This window comes from Corvus kubaryi, unplaced genomic scaffold, assembly GCF_017639235.1.
Source record: "Corvus kubaryi isolate FWS band 111438036 unplaced genomic scaffold, C.kubaryi_AGA036_p1.0 37308, whole genome shotgun sequence".
Taxonomy (NCBI): Eukaryota; Metazoa; Chordata; class Aves; order Passeriformes; family Corvidae; genus Corvus; species Corvus kubaryi.
The window spans coordinates 8,392,449-8,412,331 of record NW_024581096.1 but is presented as its reverse complement, the minus strand read 5'-3'; the positions used below and the strand labels follow the sequence as shown (position 1 = coordinate 8,412,331).

At 39.3% G+C, this 19,883-nt stretch overlaps 1 protein-coding gene and 1 long non-coding RNA gene across 2 annotated transcripts in view; one reads left to right on the top strand and one right to left on the bottom strand.

The window, feature by feature from the left end:
- The window catches only part of HCN1 (hyperpolarization activated cyclic nucleotide gated potassium channel 1), a 204,277-nt gene that overhangs the window by 151,025 nt on the left and 33,369 nt on the right, over nucleotides 1-19,883 (bottom strand). The window lies entirely within an intron of this gene.
- Nucleotides 3,041-13,384, top strand: LOC121664817. Its single transcript, XR_006016143.1, has 3 exons — nucleotides 3,041-3,051; nucleotides 12,489-12,491; nucleotides 13,195-13,384. It is a non-coding gene; the product is annotated as an uncharacterized LOC121664817 (long non-coding RNA).

Genomic DNA, 19,883 nt, shown 5'->3' with positions numbered 1-19,883 from the left:
TTAGATCCCAGATGATGAACACTGAGCTAGCTATTGCATAGAGGCAAGATCTTGGGTGATGGCAGTCATGGAATCATGGAATCATCAAGGCTGGAAAAGACCTTCAAGGTCATCCAGTCCACCCACCTGCCCAGCACTGCCCCTGTAACCCCTGAACCACTAAACCATATCACCCAGTGCCAGAGCCAGATGCCTTTTGAACACCTCCAGGGATGGTCACTCCACCACCTCCACCACCTTCCAATGCCTGACCAGCTGAACAGTGAAAATATTTTTTCTGGGCTCTGATCTGAATCTCCCCTGTCTCAGCTTAAGGCCATTTCCTCTTTTCCTCTCACTGTAGGCACAGTAGAAAAGACTGCCCCCTATACCCTCCCTTCGGGCAGTTGTTGAGAGCGATGAAGTTCCCCCCAAGACTCCTCTTGTGGAGACTAAGCAGTCCCAGCTCCCTCAGCCATTCTTCATCAGACATGTTTTCTAGCCCCTTCACTAGTTCTCCTACCCTTGTCTGGACATGGCCCATCACATCAAACTCCTCCTGGAAGTGAGGGGCCCAGAACTGGACACGGCACTCGAGGTGTGGCCTCACCAGTGCCCAGTACAGGGGGACAATCCCTGCCCTGGTCCTGCTGGCCACACTACTGCTGATCCAGGCCAGGATGCCCTTGGCCTTCTTGGCCACCTGGGCACACCCTGGCTCATGTTCAGCTGCTGTCACCAGCACCCCCAAGTCACTTTCTGCCAATGAAAAGAACAGCCTAATGTTCAGCTCTGGTCAAAAAAAGTATATGTTTTACTTTATTAAGAAAAAAATAAGAGACCAAAACAGAGATTACTGCTCTGTGGTATAACTTGAAGCTTTTTTGCATCTTAGATATTTTTGCCTAAGTTGGAGACAGAGTGGTGAAGATGCAAAAAGAGTTGCTTTCTAATATCCATTGTCCACTATTATGTATAATCAGAAGATTCAGACTTGCAAAACAAACAACTGACTTGCTATAGCAACACATGAAAAAAAGTAAAAATGAGAGTCTCAATGAAAAGTTATTTTGAAAATTAGTATCTTTACCTTAAACACTCAGTGATTACACTAGTCACATTTTTCATTTCTTATAGCAACTTTCATTAGTTTTCTTTCAGAAATAACTGAATTAAAATAAGTGTTCTTATGAAAAGCAGACAGAAGTTACTCTTAGAAAAAGAGTAAGACCAGTAGATGAACACTACTGATTTTGACAAGGACAAACAGTAAAATCTAAAACATTTTACTATGATAATTTTATAGGATGCTGGGAGTTTTCCAGAAGTAAACATCTACATTTCTTCAGATGAATTTTATTGCATGTGTCCATAAAATTCTGATCTTGTCTTGAGTCTCTAGGCACTAAGACAAATAGAAAACAAATAGTAACGACCTTGGAGGTCGCAGTGATATCTCAGTGGGTGAGCTATTGGAATGCAGATTAAGTTATTAATAGCAATTATTAATTCTATTATGATAGGCCCTGCAAAATCTAGCTGAACACTAGTACACAACTGCATTTTACAGACAAAGGAAACAGTCCCTGCTCTAGAAGAATTCAAGATCGAAAATTTAGGTAAAGCAGAAAAAATGGTCCATCTAGACTTGTTGAATCAAAAGTGAACCAGAATGATACCAGCAATAAAACATGAAGTTTAGCAGAGTGTGTGAAGACTCATGTTTCCACCTGCATAAAGAAATGAGAAAGAAGAAAAACTGATGGGGAACTGGAGTCAAAACCAAATAAAAGATGGGAATTATCCCATTCCTGAAAACCTGTGCGCTCTCCAGTAGTGCCAGTAGCCTTTGACACACAGATTGCCTTCATTTTCCCCCAAATGCCTCAAGACATCCTTGAAATAGCCTCCTCAGCACCAGAGCATGTTTTCAGGGTATGATGCTGTGGCAAGAAAATACAGATTATGATAGAATCACCCAAATATCCTCTTCGAAGGGAAAACGGAGAAGGAGTCATCACAGTAGGGATTTGCAACCAGTTTTTATGTTTTTATTCATGACTTCAAACACTGAAGTGATTCTGAAAAGGTTGGTTAAGTGACTACATTAAAGTGCTATCACAGGGACTAGAAAGACAAGTACGGATGAATGGCTGCAGGAAGAACATTATGTCTTTACGCAGGTGAATACTGACAGAAAATTTCAGGGAATATTAACCTTGCTTTTCTGTCAAATCAATTGCACTTCTATTCACAGCCATCTCTTTGCATTGCAGGAATAATTTGCCAGAACAGGGCATTTTAAATTCATACTAGAGAACACTAGAAAACCGAATTGTTATTTATAGCTGGGAGTACTTGTACTAGAAATATGACTGATTTCCTCCTGGCCAGGAAACACAAGAGCACGTGACACATTTATTCAGTAAAAATCAGCTGAAATTTGAAGACCAGCTTTACTTTCTGTTCCAACAGATGAGTAATTTTTTTCAAAAATAATCCAGCAAACAGTTTCTAGTCAATGAATTTGGAAAAATGCCACATAAATAGTGAACAGGGAAAATCAGTTTTGGTTGCTTAATACTAATCTAGAGGAAAAATTGACTAATCTGTGTGTCAGGATCTTTAAGCAAGCAGATATGCTTACACTATAACAAAACTGTTCTTCAAATAGCAGCAGGTCCCATTTTGTCTAGTTGTGGATCTTGCTAACTCCAAATTTGCACTGCGGTGTAACCAAGCCCAGTCAGGCATTAAATAAGGAAACTAGCATTTCTGGAATCATTTATAGATGGGGAAATTAGTATTTCTAGAATAAGCTACATTTAGTTGAGGAAGCAATAAAGAACCCATGAATTATTCCACATGAGGAGGGAGCTTCTAATAAAATGCATCTGAGGTAATAACAGTCTATGCTGTAACAACACAACAGTAGGCATGAAAACTATTGTAGAGTTTTATAGCTTCAGAATCTATGCTGTTGCTACTAAGACAGTGCAAATCCGTAAGTATGGCTGCAAGAGGAGTTTTGGCTTGTCTCAGACAGAGGAAAGCGGATGGACACCCCACAGGGTTCTCTCTACATCTTGCATGGCTTTCCCCCTTTATATGAACAAGCATATTCCTCATCTTTTTTAATTATAAACTCAGCATTATTTAGAAAGTTACCTATGCCTACTTTCAAAAACATAAAAATGTGTTTCCTTTCTCAGAATAGAACAGTCTACATTTCAGTCATGTATTTGTTGGTCAAGTGGTAAGTACAAAATTAGAAAACATTACTGTAAGTTCACACATGATTTGAAATTTTGATTAATAAAAGCATACATAAAAAGTGCATATATTACAAAAATTGGAAGTGTTAAGCAATATTTTATGATAGAATGTATGTATTTATGCATTCTGCATGGAGCCTATACTATTTGAATAGCTACACAAAATAACAACAGTTTAATTTTGTAAATTCAGATGTTGCATAGATTAGATATGTCTTAGACAGGCTTATCTAACAAAACTTTTGCCTACAGAGTGAAACCTACGTTTTCCTTTTCCTCTGCTTTCTAAGAAAATCACAGCAGTTCCTAGCTTAAAAATAAGTGAACAGTTGCAGTCATACTCCTTATGTTTCTTTTGCCGTTAGTCAAGAAAAACAGAAGTCTACATTTTTATGACATGATAGTGTCAGAAATATTGGTAAAAAAAATAACTCTGACACAAAGTAAATTACTGGAGCTGCCCCTTTGAAGATGTTGCCAGAAACTAACCTTGTTTTTCTTATTCCTTATTAAAAATGTGCATACAATTAGTACATAATTTCTCTATTTTCACTGAGAGGCTGTAAACCTTATCAGTGCCATTCCATTGACTCTACAAGTAAAATTATTAGGAAGCATGTATGTCAGCTTCGGGTACACTGGCATATGTTTCCTGTTAATTGTTCTGTACTGCTTTGTAATTATGTTTGGTTTACTTAGATTTGCTTGTAATTAGTAATTTTTATTAGGTCCGGTAATTCAGTCTAGCTTGTAATACTATATAAAAATAGAAATAAGTGTATTAGGGAAATACTTTGGGTGTACAGAAAAACCTCTTTAGAGTGAACTGAACAGATGAATAAGGTTACCCTCGATTTGCCTCTCTAGCAGGTAACAACCCTGGGCAGGCTCCTGCTGCACCTGGAACAATGTGACCTTGTGTTATCCTATTAGTGAGACATGCCTCCGCAGGAATTAAGGTGCAAACAAGGCCACACGCCCGAGTCAACAACATGGATTTTATTTATCAACGATTGCAAGGTAGAGAGCAAGAAACAGAAAGGAAAGAGAAAGGGAGAGAGAGAGAGCACTTCAACATCAAATAAATTAATTTCAGGTAGGCCTATAGTGCAATTAATGAATACAGAATTTGATGCAAGATTTCTTAAGAACTTGTCAATGGATTGTGTAAGAAGTGAATATCTTTGTCCTACTTAGTCGGACAAGGGCAGAGATTGCATTATCCTCTATATACAAAAACTGAAGCAAGTCTTTGTTGCCTGCACTAGCAATTTTAATGCCCTGCTTGTGATACTGGCTTTTTTTCATCTTGCAGTCTTGTGATACTCTGTCTAAAACCATTATTAGACTAGAATTCATCATCTGGGTCTTAGATGTTGTTCAACTATTTGAATCAGACAATACTAAACCCAGATTTGATTCTCTCCAATGTCTCTTAATGAACTAATGTAACTTTTTTAGTTACTTCTATGAAAATACTGATTAGTATGTTCAGTCTATTCATATCCATTTCACTTGCTCCTCCACAAGATCATTTCACTTGCTCCTCAAGATTGATTTTACTCAATTTATTGGAAAAGTGATAGATGATGAAGCTCACAACTCAAGTAACAGATGTGACAAAATTTCACCTTGTATTAGGTGTCTAAGAAACTGCTTACTGTGGAGAAATCAGGATAACAAATTTTAAACAAACTTTTCATGTGGCTGTCTTCATGAAGAGATTTGTTTACTGTGGTTCAGGACTAGTTTTGTAGCTTAAGAGAGGAGTGAATAGATCTCAATGTTAAATGAAGACTGGACTTAAAAAAAAATGTTACAACCAGTAACTAAATGATTCATCTTAAAAAATTCTTTATAGATGTGGTCAAAAAGGCTTACCCTCTCTCACTGACTCTTAGCAGTTTTAAGCAAAAGATCGTACACTTCCACACACAGCCAAGGAATGAGCCAGCAGTAGCTCCTATCCTCCAGTGCAATGGACATCACAATGAAAGTGAATGATGCAGTAGAGAGGAGAACAGAAAATAGGAGGAAAAACCAGCATTGTATAAAACCATTAAAAGTCTTATTCCTGCTATAATACTGAAACAAAGAAATCTAAAACAATACAAGCATGAAGATTCAAAACCAACCTTGTATTAAAAGCAAAGGAAAAAGAGGTAAAGATAAACTGAAAGCTCAGGTTGAGGACGCAGTTGTCAGTATATGTCCCTGGAAGCGTCGTCTGGAAGTACTCCAAGAGACCAGATTGTCTGAAGGTAGGATTACCTACACCTACACCATTTACCTGACCTGGATGGGCTCTGGATCTTGTGGAATACCTCTGGTTATATGTGTCTGAAGCACTATTTATTTCCTAAAGCCTTACTTTTTTCCCAGACCATTTAGTTCCCATACAACCATACTTCACTTACACAATAGTGCGACCTTCATGCAAAGTGTACTCAAATGCAATCTAAAAGACAACCTAAAATAACACCTAGATGATGATATCCAGTGTCAAGCAACACACAGGAAAGTAGAAATCAACTGAATTTAAAGCATGGTGTATTAGTAAATACATAATTTAGCCTTCACTAAATTACTCTATGTAGTTTTTCAACTTTACGTCATTTTCGGTGTTACTTGCCATCAAGTCAGAACTAAAAACAGAATAGAGAGCATGCTCCAGAAATATCACATAATCATGTGGTGGCAGGGATATTGTCACTTCAAATGAAATAAAATTCAGTATGGTTATGAAGATCGTATAAAGCCTAAACTGCAAGATAAATTTATGAAGGCTGAAGTCCCATTAAAGCTGCTGCCTTTCTCCTTAGGCTCTTCAAAGGATAAAATCAAACATCAACATGTGTAAGGTTTTGTGAAAGCCCATCCAATTTTATTCTGACTTTCTACTTGAAACAGTTTTAGTATTAAAAAAAAATGCTATCTACTTCTTCTGATCCTCTGAAAACTCCTCTGATAGGTCTTCTCAATGTAGCCTAATGCAAACCACCAGGAATCAACACCTCACAGATTTAGAATCATAGATCATAAATACCACGAGTTGGAAACAACCATCAATCACAACTCCTGGCTCTGCACAGGACAATCCCAAAACTCACACCACGGTTTAAGAAGGGACTGTTGGTGGTACTAGCTTTGAAAATAGTATCACTAGCTTCTATATAATTGTTCAATAAATTGATTTACTTCATGATGACAGAGGGGGACCCCTCTTTCAGACTGTCCCACAAGATGTATGCCTGAGTCACCATGGGACGGACCATGCTAAATAGCAAAACCCTGCACTACTCTGGCCTCTATGTTCTATATTGTCTCTCTAACCACACCTGGCTCAAGGCAAATGTGTGCCCTCAGGGGCACAGAATTTAGGATGATTTTGAATCCAGTTTTGAAAAAAAATCCTTGGCATAATTAATGGTGTAAGTATTAGGTATCACAAGTTTTCCCCAAATATAATTTTCATGGTAATTTTTATGCTTTCCATATTATTAGATTTTTATTCTTGAAAAAGCAGAGAAGGTAAGAAGACCTTAAGAAGAGAAAACTATTAAATAATGCATGCTGTAATTTAAAAGTAAAAGCCAGACAGCATCAAGAGTGTTCCAGGCAGGATAATGGCTTTATCTGTTCCTGAAAATGAGTCATTCTATTTCAGCAAATGCATGGTAGCCAATCTTAGTCTGCAAAAAAATCTGTTATGGTTTTATGTAACTCAGTAGTAGATCTGATTAAAAATATATACATATTTCAGATTGGGAAGCACATTTCTTTCAAAATGAAAGAAAACCACTTCTTCCAACATTTTCTGGAGGAGGAGGAGCAAGGAGGAAGTTAAAGACCTGACAATGTTGAAATATCCCATCTCTCAATTAAAACTAAAATTGTAACAACTGTATATATAATACTGTAAATGAAAAATAAAGGTGACATCAAATGTTTTGATTTTGTCAAGCTAAAATTGTCTATCTTAATTAAAGAACATTCTTTTTGCTTCCTCCTGTTTGTTAACTTCACATTATTGTATTTTGTTTTTTATTGAAGCAAAGAAAGGTTTCAAAATCATGAAGTCCTTCACAAAACAGAACTGCTGAACAAGAGATTGTCACACAACCCTAGTTGCTGTCTCTTAGTCACATGCTGAATTATGTTCCTACATTCACTGAGATGTCTTTGTCATCATCCTCTAAATGATTTTTAAAACCTCAAAACCTTCATTCAGAGTGTACTGGAATAATAAATAATCACAAATCTGCATTAAGAAAACAATCAATATAAAATGTCAAAAATAAATTCTTCCTATATTGTCTTTCCTCAAGATTAGATTCCACTCTGGATCTAACATGCATATATGTCTTTTACCTGGGGATACATAAAGATAAATAAATTCCACTAATTTATTTTTCCAAACTAACACATTTACCTTTGAGCTTATAAATGACAAAAATTAGCCTTTAGCTAACAAAATAACATTGCCTCCTATAAGACGTGAGGAATGGGGGGTGATCAAACATTCCAAGCAATTCATATGAAAAATCATGAGCACTTTACAGAGTTTAATAATAATAGAGAGAAACAGAATTATTACAGTGTATTGGCATTGACCATGTTCTCAGCAAAGAGCAGCTGTTAGTAGTAACTCTTCCATGAGCTTCCAGCACTGACATTTTAAAAGCAATTCTGTCACCACTGGCTATAAACACCTTAGAATAATGTGACAACTGTCAAGGCTCAGGAAGGCAAATAGAGAAAAGTTAATTTTAAATGGATGTAAGATGCAACAACAGCAACAACAAAGGCAGAAAAGTTAATAAACATATTAGTTTCAATTTGATACTGAAATTTTTGAAAAATATGCAGACAGACCATCTGCCTATCTTTAGGAATGAGCAGGAAAGTTGTCCTCATCCCAAAAGCCTCTACAGCTTCAAACAAAACACAGACATTTTAGTGTGCACTGTTAACAGGTCCAAGACATTTCTGCAATATAATAAAAAACAAATACAGAGGCATTTCTCCTGTGGAGCCTTGAGGCCAGACCACTTATCTGACATAAGAAATAGATGAATTATTTCCTAAGAACAAAATGGAACCACTTCAATAGATCAAAAAGGGAGTATGTAGTCATCTGATAACTGGGACCACTCACTAGGGGGTATAGGAGTGTGTCTAGGCAGGGACTTTTATCTGATTCCCCTGTGCTCAAGATGAGTTATCTCATTTACTGAATATTATTCTTTTTGGCATCTCTTTCTCTCCCTTTTTCCCCTCGCATCAATAAAAATATTCAGATCTGAGGTGTTTCCACACTGAAGAGCTGTCATTGGTAGCATCACTCTTTCTATTTTTTTAAATTATTATTACTATTATTTTTGGCAACATGAATTGGCATCTGCTGTGAAAGCTCACAATTTGCAGAAAATGCCAGCTCCAATTATCCTAGAGCCTTAACCTATCACTGCCAAAATGAAGGCAAGATTGGCATGCCACTTGGGTGTGTTACAACACAAGGTCAGACATTGCTACTGCTGTTACTGGAATTATCTACGGTGCATAAAAATAGCAGAACAAGAAAAGAAAATCCCTACTAATGGGTAAGGAATATTTAATCATCTGACAGTGGAATTTTCCCTTCATTGATTACCTTCCAACCCCCTTCTCCCAAAGAAAATAGAAGTGTGGACACAATAACATCCAAGCCTAAACAAGTTACATACATGGAATGTAAAATTCACAATAGACAGAAAGTATTACTAATTTTAAATATGTTTTTCCAAGAACTGAAGCTTGCTGGCCTTATAACTGCTCAGCAGAGTTGATATCAGTATTTTTTGTATTTTTATATCAGTCATGGAATTGAAAAGAAAAACTCTAATCATGAAGCATCTTCAAGGAAATCCTGGAATTCTGCCACTCCAGTGGCAGGTATTACAGCATACAGACCCTCTGGGAGTTTCCCAGTGTCCACTCCTTCCCTGTATACTTATTCATGGGATTCCCTCATAATTGTATCTTGAATAAAGAGAATCAATTAATTTAAGACATTATGAAGAAAAAAAAATAATTCAGACCAACAAAACTTTACTTGTTTTTGAAACTCTGAGAAAGCTCTTTATGAAATAGTAAGTGGCAGGTGATATGTCACTTCAGAAATACAGATTGTTAAAAGCACTTGAAGCCTATCTTCTATTTAGAGGTTGATATATTCAAATCCAAGCCTTCAAACTATCTTCAAAGTATGCAATGTTTCAACTTTGAAACCTAAAATTCTCCAAAATGAAGACTGTAGGAAGCAACAATGCACCCCAGCAGAACCGAACATTTCACAACTTCATTAAAACTTGCATTTCTTTAAAAAGCCTTTAACAAATAATAAGAAACCTCATCCATGAATAAGAGAATTCATGTTACATACTACTCTGGAAGAAAAAAAATAAAATCAAAAAATCAATTTTAAGTAGGTTGAGAAATAAGACTTACAAAACAATATTGTCTCGGCTGACATTAGACATTGCTCACAGAAACAGTAGTAGGAACATGATCTCTGAGGCACACAGCAGCTCCCTACCAGCTGCAAGCAAAGGCAACAGGGAACAAATCTACTTGCCTAAGAACTGCAGCAGTCTCAAAGCTATATAAATATGGGGTACATTTAACACTGGGCTTGATGTGGGCACAAGGGAGCAAGACCAGCAGAGCATCAAGAAGGGGTTGTCTCTAACAGCCTATTGAAGTTCTTAAAAACCTGCACCCTGGTAGGTACAGAGGTTGCTGTAACCCCATTGATCTTACAGAAATAAACAGGATAAAAGGATAAAGACATGTGAATACTGATGGATCAAGGATCTGTGATAGCTAATCTGCACTACAAAGAGAAAGAACATTTTAGTGATCCTCTTTGGCAACTGCTGAGTCTCAAAACCTCTTATCAATGGCACACCTAAAAAGGCATAGAACAAAGGGAATTTGTAACACTTTGTTAAGAATGGTGCTATAGCATCAGGGAAATCACTGACAACAATTAAATGTAAGTGCTGGTATATATTTAATATCATTCTGAATTACTGTCAACTATGTCAAGGTTATAAGCCAATCTGTGTTACCCTGAGAATGCCAAACTCCAACTGGTTCCCAGCTTAAAAAGTGCTGACTGTCTAGAAATTAGCTGAGACAGGATAATATAACCTTGTAACTTAAAACGCATTTTTATACGCCAAGGGCACCACAGCAAACAAGCAAAAGGGGAATCTTCAGCTGTCTACTAACTTTAGGAATCTTGGATTTGGAGTTCCACTTAAGATAATTCACACTTTACTCCTTCAAGGAATGAGGGAAAAATGTGGCAAATCAAGAACTCTGAATAGATGTCACTTTGGGTAAAAAAAGTTACTGACGGTTCATGGAACAGGCAAAAACACCCCATGTCACAGGAGAAGTGCACAATCACAATGCTGGATTTTAAACTGGATTTCAGTTTAAGAAATTGTAAAGTTTGAAACATACATTAACTTGCAACAGAAAGAATAGCAGCCTTTATTGATGCTGGTGCACTTAGCATGACAAAAAGTTAGAGTATCTTTACATGCCAGCAAAGACAGTACTATGAATTACAAACATATTATTCAGGGTAGGAACACATTTTGAAGAATAGTATAAAATAAAAGACTGGTTTTCCCCTATGCTGCCAATTACCTTTTTCCCACTTTCCCAGCCAATCCCCACAGAGCATTGGCTACTATGGCTACTATCCATGAATCAGTGTAGAGGTAGAGCTTTGGCCACTTCTCTCTTTCAGCAATGTCCAGGGCTAGTTGAATGGCTTTGAGTCCAGCGAGTTGGCTCAATACACCTTCTCCTTCAGTAGCTTCTGCAACCCATCGTGTGGGACTCCATACGGCTGCTTTCCACTTTCGTTTAATCCCTACGATTTGACAAGAACAGTTGGTGAAAAGAGCATAGCATGTGTCTTTTGACGGCAATTGGTTGTATGGTGGAGCTTCTTCAGCACGTGTCACTTGTCCTTGTTCTTCTTCGTCACTGAGACCAAAGTCTTCACCTTCAGGCCAATTTGTAATTGTTTCCAAAATCCCAGGGTGATTCAGTTTTCTGATACGGGTGTGTTGTGTGATGAGAGCAATCCATTTGCTCCATGTGGCATTGGTGGCGTGGTGGGTAGAGGGAACCTCTGCTTTGAACATCCACCCCAGCACCGGTAGTCAGGGTTCCAGCAGGAGTTGTGCTTCAGTGCCCATTACCTCTGAGGCAGCCTGGATTCCTTCACAGGCTGCCAAGATTTCCTTCTCTGTTGGAGTGTAGTTGGCTTCAGACCCTCTGTAGCTTCGGCTCCAGAATCCCAGTGGTCGGCCACGAGTCTCACGAGGCACCTTCTGCCAAAGGCTCCAGGACAGACCATGGCTCCCGGCTGCAGAGTAGAGCACATTCTTCACCTCTGGTCCTGTCCTGACTGGGCCCAGGGCTACTGCATGAGTGATCTCTTGCTTGATCTGGGCGAAGGCTTGTTGCTGTTCAGGGTCCCAGTGGAAATCATTCTTTTTGCGGGTAACCAGGTAGAGAAGACTCACAATTTGTCGGTACTCAGGAATATGCATCCTCCAAAAGCCTATGGCACCTAGGAAAGCCATAGTTGGTGGAGACATCACAACGATCTTATTGATGACCTCAGTGGGAATCTGACACCGTCCATCTTGCCATCTCACTCCCAGGAACTGGATCTCTCAAGCAGGTCCCTTGACTTTGGTCTTCTTGATGGCAAAACCGGCTTCCAGGAGAATTTGGATGATTTTCTCTCCCTTCTCAAACACCTCCGATGCTGTGTTTCCCCACACAATGATGTCGTCAATGTACTGGAGATGTTCTGGAGCCTCACCCTTTTCCAGTGCAGCCTGGATCCATCCATGGCAGATGGTGGGACTGTGCTTCCATCCCTGGGGCAGTCAGTTCCAGGTGTACTGCACGCCCCTCCAGGTGAAGGCAAACTGAGGCCTACACTCTGGTGCCAAAGGAATGGAGAAAAATGCATTAGCAATGTCAATAGTGGCATACCACTTTGCTGCTTTGGACTCCAGCTTGTACTGGAGCTCCAACATGTCCAGCACTGTAGTGCTCAATGGTGGAGTCACTTCATTCAAGGCCCAATAGTCCACAGTCAATCTCCATTCTCCTCCTGATTTGCGCACAGGCCAGATGGGACTGTTGAAGGGTGAGTGGGTCTTGCTGATCACCCCCTTGGCTCTCCAGCTCATGGATCATCTTGTGGATGGGAATCACAGCATCTGGAGTTGTCCGGTACTGTTGGCAATGCACTGTCGAGGTAGCAATTGGTACTCTTTGTTCTTCCCCCTTCAGAAGGCCGACTGCAGATGGGTTCTCGGATAGTCCAGGCAAAGTGTTCAATTGTTTAATGCCCTCTGTCTCCACAGCGGCTATTCCAAAAGCCCACTTGAGTCCCTTTGGGTCTCGAAATACCCGCTTCGGAAGAAGTCTATGCCCAAAATGCACAGGGCCTCTGGACCAGTCACAATGAGATGTTTCTTCCATTCACTTCCAGTCAGGCTCACCTCAGCTTCCACCAGGGTCAAATCTTGTGATCCACCTGTTACACCAGCAATAGAAACAGATTCTACCCCCACATGCTGTGATGGGATTACTGTACACTGCGCACAAGTGTCAACCAAGGTAATCTATTTTTGTGGTTCTGATGTACCAGGCCAACAAATCCACACAGTCCAAAAAACACGGTTTTCCCTGGCCTCTACCTGGCTAGAGGCAGGGCTCCTCTAGTCCTGGTTATCCTTCCTTCCCTGGGCCTGCATCTTAGAGGTTCCTTCAAGGGGATCGGACATGTCATCGTCTTTTCCATCATTTCCGGCAGTTTGGCTACAGGCAACTGGAGCTACTTCCTTTTTGGTAGAACTTCCTTTCTGAGACTTGCGCTCCTTCAATTCACGCACTTGTGCTGCCAGAGCAGAAGTGGGTTGTCCACCCCACCTCTTTCGTGTCTTCCCCACTGTCACACAGGAATTTCCACAGCTTTCTCCGTAGGTTGTACCCTCTCTCTGGGGAATGTCTGAGTTTGGTATCAGAATCTCTGATCTGTACTGCCGAGATTTGGAGAAGGCACTCTTTAATCTCCTTCTTAAGTTTCTGGTGCATCTTCTCTATCTTCCATTTACGCACACGTGTTTCCACAGCCACGATTCTTGCATGTGTTGGGCCATGCACAGAGTCTCCATATGCTCGGAGCTTCACTGCCATATCCCGCACAGTCTCATTTGCACCGTAATCTGGTTTCATTATTGCTAAAGAAGAAGCATATTCTTGTGGCCCAAGTTGTATGAGTTTTCACCACATCAATGGATTAACTCTGATCCGGTCTGGACTCCTCAATCCTGGGTCATCTGTGAAGACAATCTGTACCACCCCTAGTTCTCTCAGGTGCTGGATCACTTGTTCCATGGTCTTCCACTGGGATTGCTGCATATAGAGATCATCTCCGCACAGATATCTATCCCTGCACCATTCAAGACCTGTCTCCAGAGACTGTCAGACTCAGCCCTCCTTACTATCTCTTGGTCGATAGCTGGATCACATGACAGGGATCCTAAATGCCTCACTTCAGCACCATCCAGCATCACATCATCACCTGCAGCATCCCAAATACAGATCATCCAACTTATTATGGATTCATCAGACCGTCAGATGTAGTCCTTTCTTAGGCTGTGAAGGTCCTTTATGGACATGGACTCAGTAATGGTTTCTGTGCCTGAGTCAGTTGGTGGCTTTGAGGTTCCTTCCCCTGCATCATCATCATCTTTCACTGGGCAATTGGTTTTGGTTGTGTGCTTTGTCCTCATGACAGGAGCCACTGTCAGTGGCTTAGACTCTTTATCTGGTTTGGGCTTGCTGTCTGGTCTGGCTGCAGCCTGAGTGACTGGGGTGTCTGCTGATTTATCTTCCCGCCCCTCTACCTTTACCTGCTGCTCTACAGTGCCTAGCAGTGTGCGATAGGCATATGCCAAGGCCCAACATATTACAATGAGCTTTTTCTCATTAGAATTGTCATTGTATTTCTCTTTCAGGTATTTCCCCACCTCAGCTGGGTTCTGAATTTGTTCGGGGGGAAATTCCAAGCGATTGGGTCAGAGAAATTCTTCAGGGTTTGGCCCATATCCTCCCATTCCCCACACCACTCAGGATTTTCCACTTCTGGGTCAGGTGTCTCATCAGTCACCCTGGAAATCTGAGCTCTGATTCTAGACAAGCTGCAATCCACACAGAGGAAGATTACCAGATTAAATACCAGGAGGGTGGTCTCTTTAACATCCAGGGGAAACTGAACATTCTCAAAAGATAAGGTATCAAATTTAAAGCAGAGGGAGATTAAAGGCTGGTAAACCCCATCTCCTCCTCTTCTAACAAACTGGGTGCAATTTTTAATAAACCCCCAAAACAGGCTACTGAAACTAGGACTGGGATTAGGACGGAGAAACCACGTATCATACACACTTTGAACAACTGCATGTACCTCTGTTAACTTCTTATAAATCATTTATTGATGCTGGTGCACTTAGCTTGACAAAAAGTTAAGAGTATCTTTACATGCCAGCAAAGACAGTACTATGAATTACAAACATGTTATTCAGGGTAGGAACACATTTTGAAGAATAGTATAAAATAAAAGATATGTCATGTGTGCCAGCTTAGACAAATTTGGAAATATATTCTCTGAAAGAAGGCAGGTTACAACCACCCCTCCCCCACCAGGTCTGCAAAAAAAATAAATTTTCCTCAAAGAAAAATGAAAGAGATAAAAACTATTCGTTTAACAAACACACTGGAAGAGGATAATAATGCTAAGTAATGAAACCTCTCGGTGTAGAGATAAAACCTGGGGAAATTTCAGAGTCCTTCCGTAGGTAGCCTCTCTCCTCCTCTTTGGAGCTGGGACGGGGTGGGGCCCACTCCTCCAGGGCCTCCACCTCAGTGGAAAAAGTCCCAATGTGTTCTTATGTTGAAACAGTCCAAAAAAGAAGGAGGGAAAAAACGAAGTCCCAGGAAAACAAAAGCTCAGCTCTCCGTCTCTCTTTCCAGAGAAAAAGGCCGAAAGCCGGCTGGAAAGCAAGCAGTGCTTCCTCCCGCTCCTCTCTCTCTCTGCTGCCACAGCTGAGCACAGAGAACTGCCTCTATCTTTGTGTCCTTGAAACAAACTGTAAACTGCTTTGAAGAGTTTGCTCAGTTTTTTTTTCTCCCCCCTCTCAGGCTCAGTTGAAAGGCATAGAAAGGCACAAAATTAATTTCTGGGCATAGAACAACAATATGGGATACACATCATAAAGTCACCCCAAGACATCATGTCAGACTCTTCTCTGAAGGCGTGCAGATTTTTTTACTCTAGCCTTTTTAATGCTATACTCCATTTTCCTGAGCCATTTTGGCTCACTGTTTTTTCTTATACTGATTAGATATAAGGGCAGCAGATCTGTGTTAATGTTAGACCACCTTTTATCATTTTTTCAGCTACCAACAGTTAATCTCATTACACTTCCAATCAGTAAGTAGATAAAGTCACCAAGTGCCTACAGAGACACACCTCTTTTATGCATTGTAATAAAACTTCATAATGAGTACTTAAGGATAAAAGGCTCATTAAAATGCCCTTTTTCCATTTGAATACTTTTTTTTCTAAACTAGTCATAGTAAGTAGAAGATTGAGAGTCTAGTAATGGGCCAAATTATCTGATGCTTCTGAAGTACCTCTATCCATTTAACAGTTACTATAATTGATTTTTAATCTAATAATTTGATACCTACATTGTGGTGTTCATCAACACTTGTGAGCTGAAAACTTTTCCCCATCCTCAAAAGATCTGTAAGAATTCTTTCAAAAAGCATAACACAGAATACATAACTGTTTTTCATGTACAAACACTTTATCTGCCATGAGAAACATTGTGAAGAGTTAGAATCATTCTTTCCCTACTACTATAAAAATACTCTGAGACTATCATGTAAGGTAACTGAATGCTAGCAGTATCCCTGCAAAGCTCTGGCACAATCATGGAACATGTTCTACACTTAAACTGAAGAGCAGCTTTAAAATAAAAGTTAAAAAAGGTCTGATTTCCTCTTCTGTTTCACATTTAAAAGAGCTATTCAGCAGACCCATTTTTCCACTTGCTAGTGAATGAAATGGGTCACCAACCCAAGTCCTAAGGAGACTCCAGAGCTTCCACCAGTAAAACAGAGCATTCTCAAATTTTCACTGGTGCCCCCTCATTGAATTCAGCTCAGATAAACTCAGAGACAGGATCATTGAATTCAAAATATTAAAAGGTAAAAACTAAAGTAGCTCCAACTTTCCGTTCTCTCCAGGTCATGCACCTTACTTCTCCGTCAGACAAGTAAATCCTCAATGCTATCACCCGCCAGGAGCTTGAGAATAGCTCTAATAGTGAAGCTTAAAAAAGTCCTGATTTTGAAGTGTTTGCTTTCCAGTGACTAACGGGTGTTTGTGCTCCCTGCCCAACCTTTGGAAAGAGATGGACACTTCAGATGGTGCTGCTAAGAGACCTAAGAGGCAACGTGTATGTGCTGACATCTAGTCAATGGGAAATGTCAGGGCTGCCCTTTCTCCATGTCATGGAACAGTCATTCCACAAAATCCACATACAGTCTTGCTGCCTCTCCATCAGTATGAGTGCTCCCACCTGCTCCATTAGGTGCTCAGTCTGGCACAAGGAATCAAATCAGGTCAGGTAGGGCAGTGTGCCAGTGCCAATTTCGTCCCATCCCAACCCTGCCTGAAGCCCTTCAGACCAAGGAAGGAAGGGATTATCTTCTTCAAGACATTACTGGATGATACAGCGGACTTCTTTGGGTTTGTTTCCTTTTATAAATTAAACCACTGCTACTATAGGGGAAAATTTGTAACAAGGAATAAATTTGAGTGGAACAATTCTACATTCTATAGCTTTCATCTTGAATGGCTTGCAAAAACCCTCATTTAACTCAGCAAATATGATAAGTTTAGAAAAACAGTTTTCTCTCTTGTTTCCAAGTGTAAGAAAAAAACCTGGAGCACAAGTCGTCTTGTTATGCTTATTTGTACTAGCCTAAGTAAAAACTGTCACTAAAATCTCTCGTGTTTTGCATGTTCAGCTAGACTTGAGGGACACAGAGCTGCTAATCAAGTATCAATCTCTGATGCTCAAGACCCACTGCCTGCGAGCACAGAGCACAGGCTTTATGTCTTCCCAAGGCAACGACATAAAGGAAGAGGTGTGGGACTGAAAAGATACTGTGGGACAAATTTCTGAGGGCGTATTTTTCAGCTGGAGGTCACTCAGTATGTCTGTAGCTCAATTTAAAAATAAAATACAGTTGGATAAACTTTATCCATGTACAACATCAGAAATGTGAAAATGCTGAAAAATATTTAACAGATTTATTTATCAGCATTCCTAAATTATATTTTCAAGTATAAGCCATTCAGAGAAAAGAAGAATGTTAGGCCCCAAAATTGTATCTCCCTACCCTGCTAACCTACTGAATACTACACATGCGAAGTGTTTAATACATGCAAATGGAGAGGGGCAGTGGTGCAAATACTGCACTTGCAACACTTCAGTCCCAAGTGTAGCAATCACAACAGACCACCTCAGCTGCTGCCTACTCCTGCCTCATGGGGTCTGTGTGTATCTGACCCTACTGATGTCCTCTAGGTAGCTGGAAACCTGCTTCTATACCTGTCCCAAACTGCCCTAAGGAGTCCAGACAACTAAAGACTCATAAACATTCAAGAACTAGAACAAGGCAATTGACAAGGCTTCATAAGCAGCGAGAATATTCATATGTAACTTACTAATTAATCAATTATTACATGATAGTAACACTACCAAAGTCATGACAGAAAGTATCAGACATTGTGATTTCCAGCACAAATTCCTTCAGGGTACAAAACTGCCCAAACTACCCAGATACAGATATGATGTCTGTAAAAATCTGCCATTGTTGCCATAATAACAAATACACAGTCAAACAAAAATATTTACACATAAAATTTTAAAAAGCACTATTCAGCAGATTGAGTTGAAATTATACTGAATATACTTTCTCTCTTAGAAATTCAGAGAGACATTTTCTTGTGAGGTACCACCAGACTTGTTTCTTTTTCACCACACTGAGTACTTGCAATGACAAGAACATAGTCAGGAGAGAAACAAATGGAGTTTTCAGTTTCCAGTGATAAAGTGGGTATCAGAGTAGTGGAAGCAATTTGAACCAGCTATATCACTTGCATGTTTTCACATAACTTAAAAGATGATAGTCATGGAAGGTATGACACATGAGCTTTTTGATACTAGTTTTCTAGACAGCAGCAGGTAACAAGAAGGACTAGAAAGAAAAGATGGACATGAGATGGTTTGCTCTCTCTTGCCAGATTTTTCTTTTTTCCCTGCCCTCTTATCTTCCCTAGGTGTAGGATGCATAAGAGTTAATACAGGATTAAAATTTTAAAGTATATTTAGTACTGGAGCATAGAGCTAGAAGTGCACTGCTGCTTCAAGAACCTTAGGTCAAAAGATCAAAAAAGATGAAGGAAGACTTCCCAAATATGTATAATAACCCTGCAATTCAAATTTTAAATATCTCAATACCTCTGTCATGACTCAGCAAAAAGTTATAGATTTTTAATTGGTGGGGAATTATTTTGCACTCTCAGATGAAAATCCACCAGTGGGCTAAATTTTCTAATTCTAAAAGAGATGATAATGAGTACTTCTATGATATTCATCATATCAGGAAAAAAACAACAAAGAAAACAACAAAAAAACCCAAACGTTTAAAGAAAGTTGAAAGAAATCCATGAGACCATGATCATAACTCATGTGGGACTTTTTAAATGAGGAGAGAAACAAAGTTCTGTACTCAATTCACAAAGAACTAAAAAGTTTAATTTTACATACCTCCTTTTGCATTTCAGTGCTGAATTCACAAACCAAATATTCAACTGACCATTTTTCTTTCATTTGTTCAAAGATATGAGAAAGAAACCAATTCACCGCATGAGGCTGAGAGTTTAAATAAAAATATTGTGTCTGTAATAAATAATGCCCTAATGTACTGTCCCAACAATTTAAAATTCTTAGCTCTAACTAGGTTAACAGAGACATATGCAGTTTTAAAATTACAATTTAGCTGTAGTCTTCATGTCTTCAGCTGTTTTTCAGAACCATATTCACTTTGCACAAAGTGTAAAAGCGTCTACAGACACCTTCCATAGGAGTAGCAATGGGAAAATAAAAGGAAAATGAAGAAAGCATGAGAAGTTTTGCTAGAATTTATTTTGAAAATTAGTTTTAAAATAAGATACCTCTTCATGGATTTACTTAAATGAAAAACATTAGGGCTGATATTACTTTTAGTCATACAAACCTTTGACACCCTTATTTCTCGTGCCTTGCAGTTACTATGCCCATTAGAAATGCCCCAAAATAGACTGATTCTTTTCAAACTATTTTTAGAAGATCAAGAAATATAAATATTTGTGATATGCAAGCGTTATCAGAAACATAAATAGATATCCAAAGTGGGCAAAGC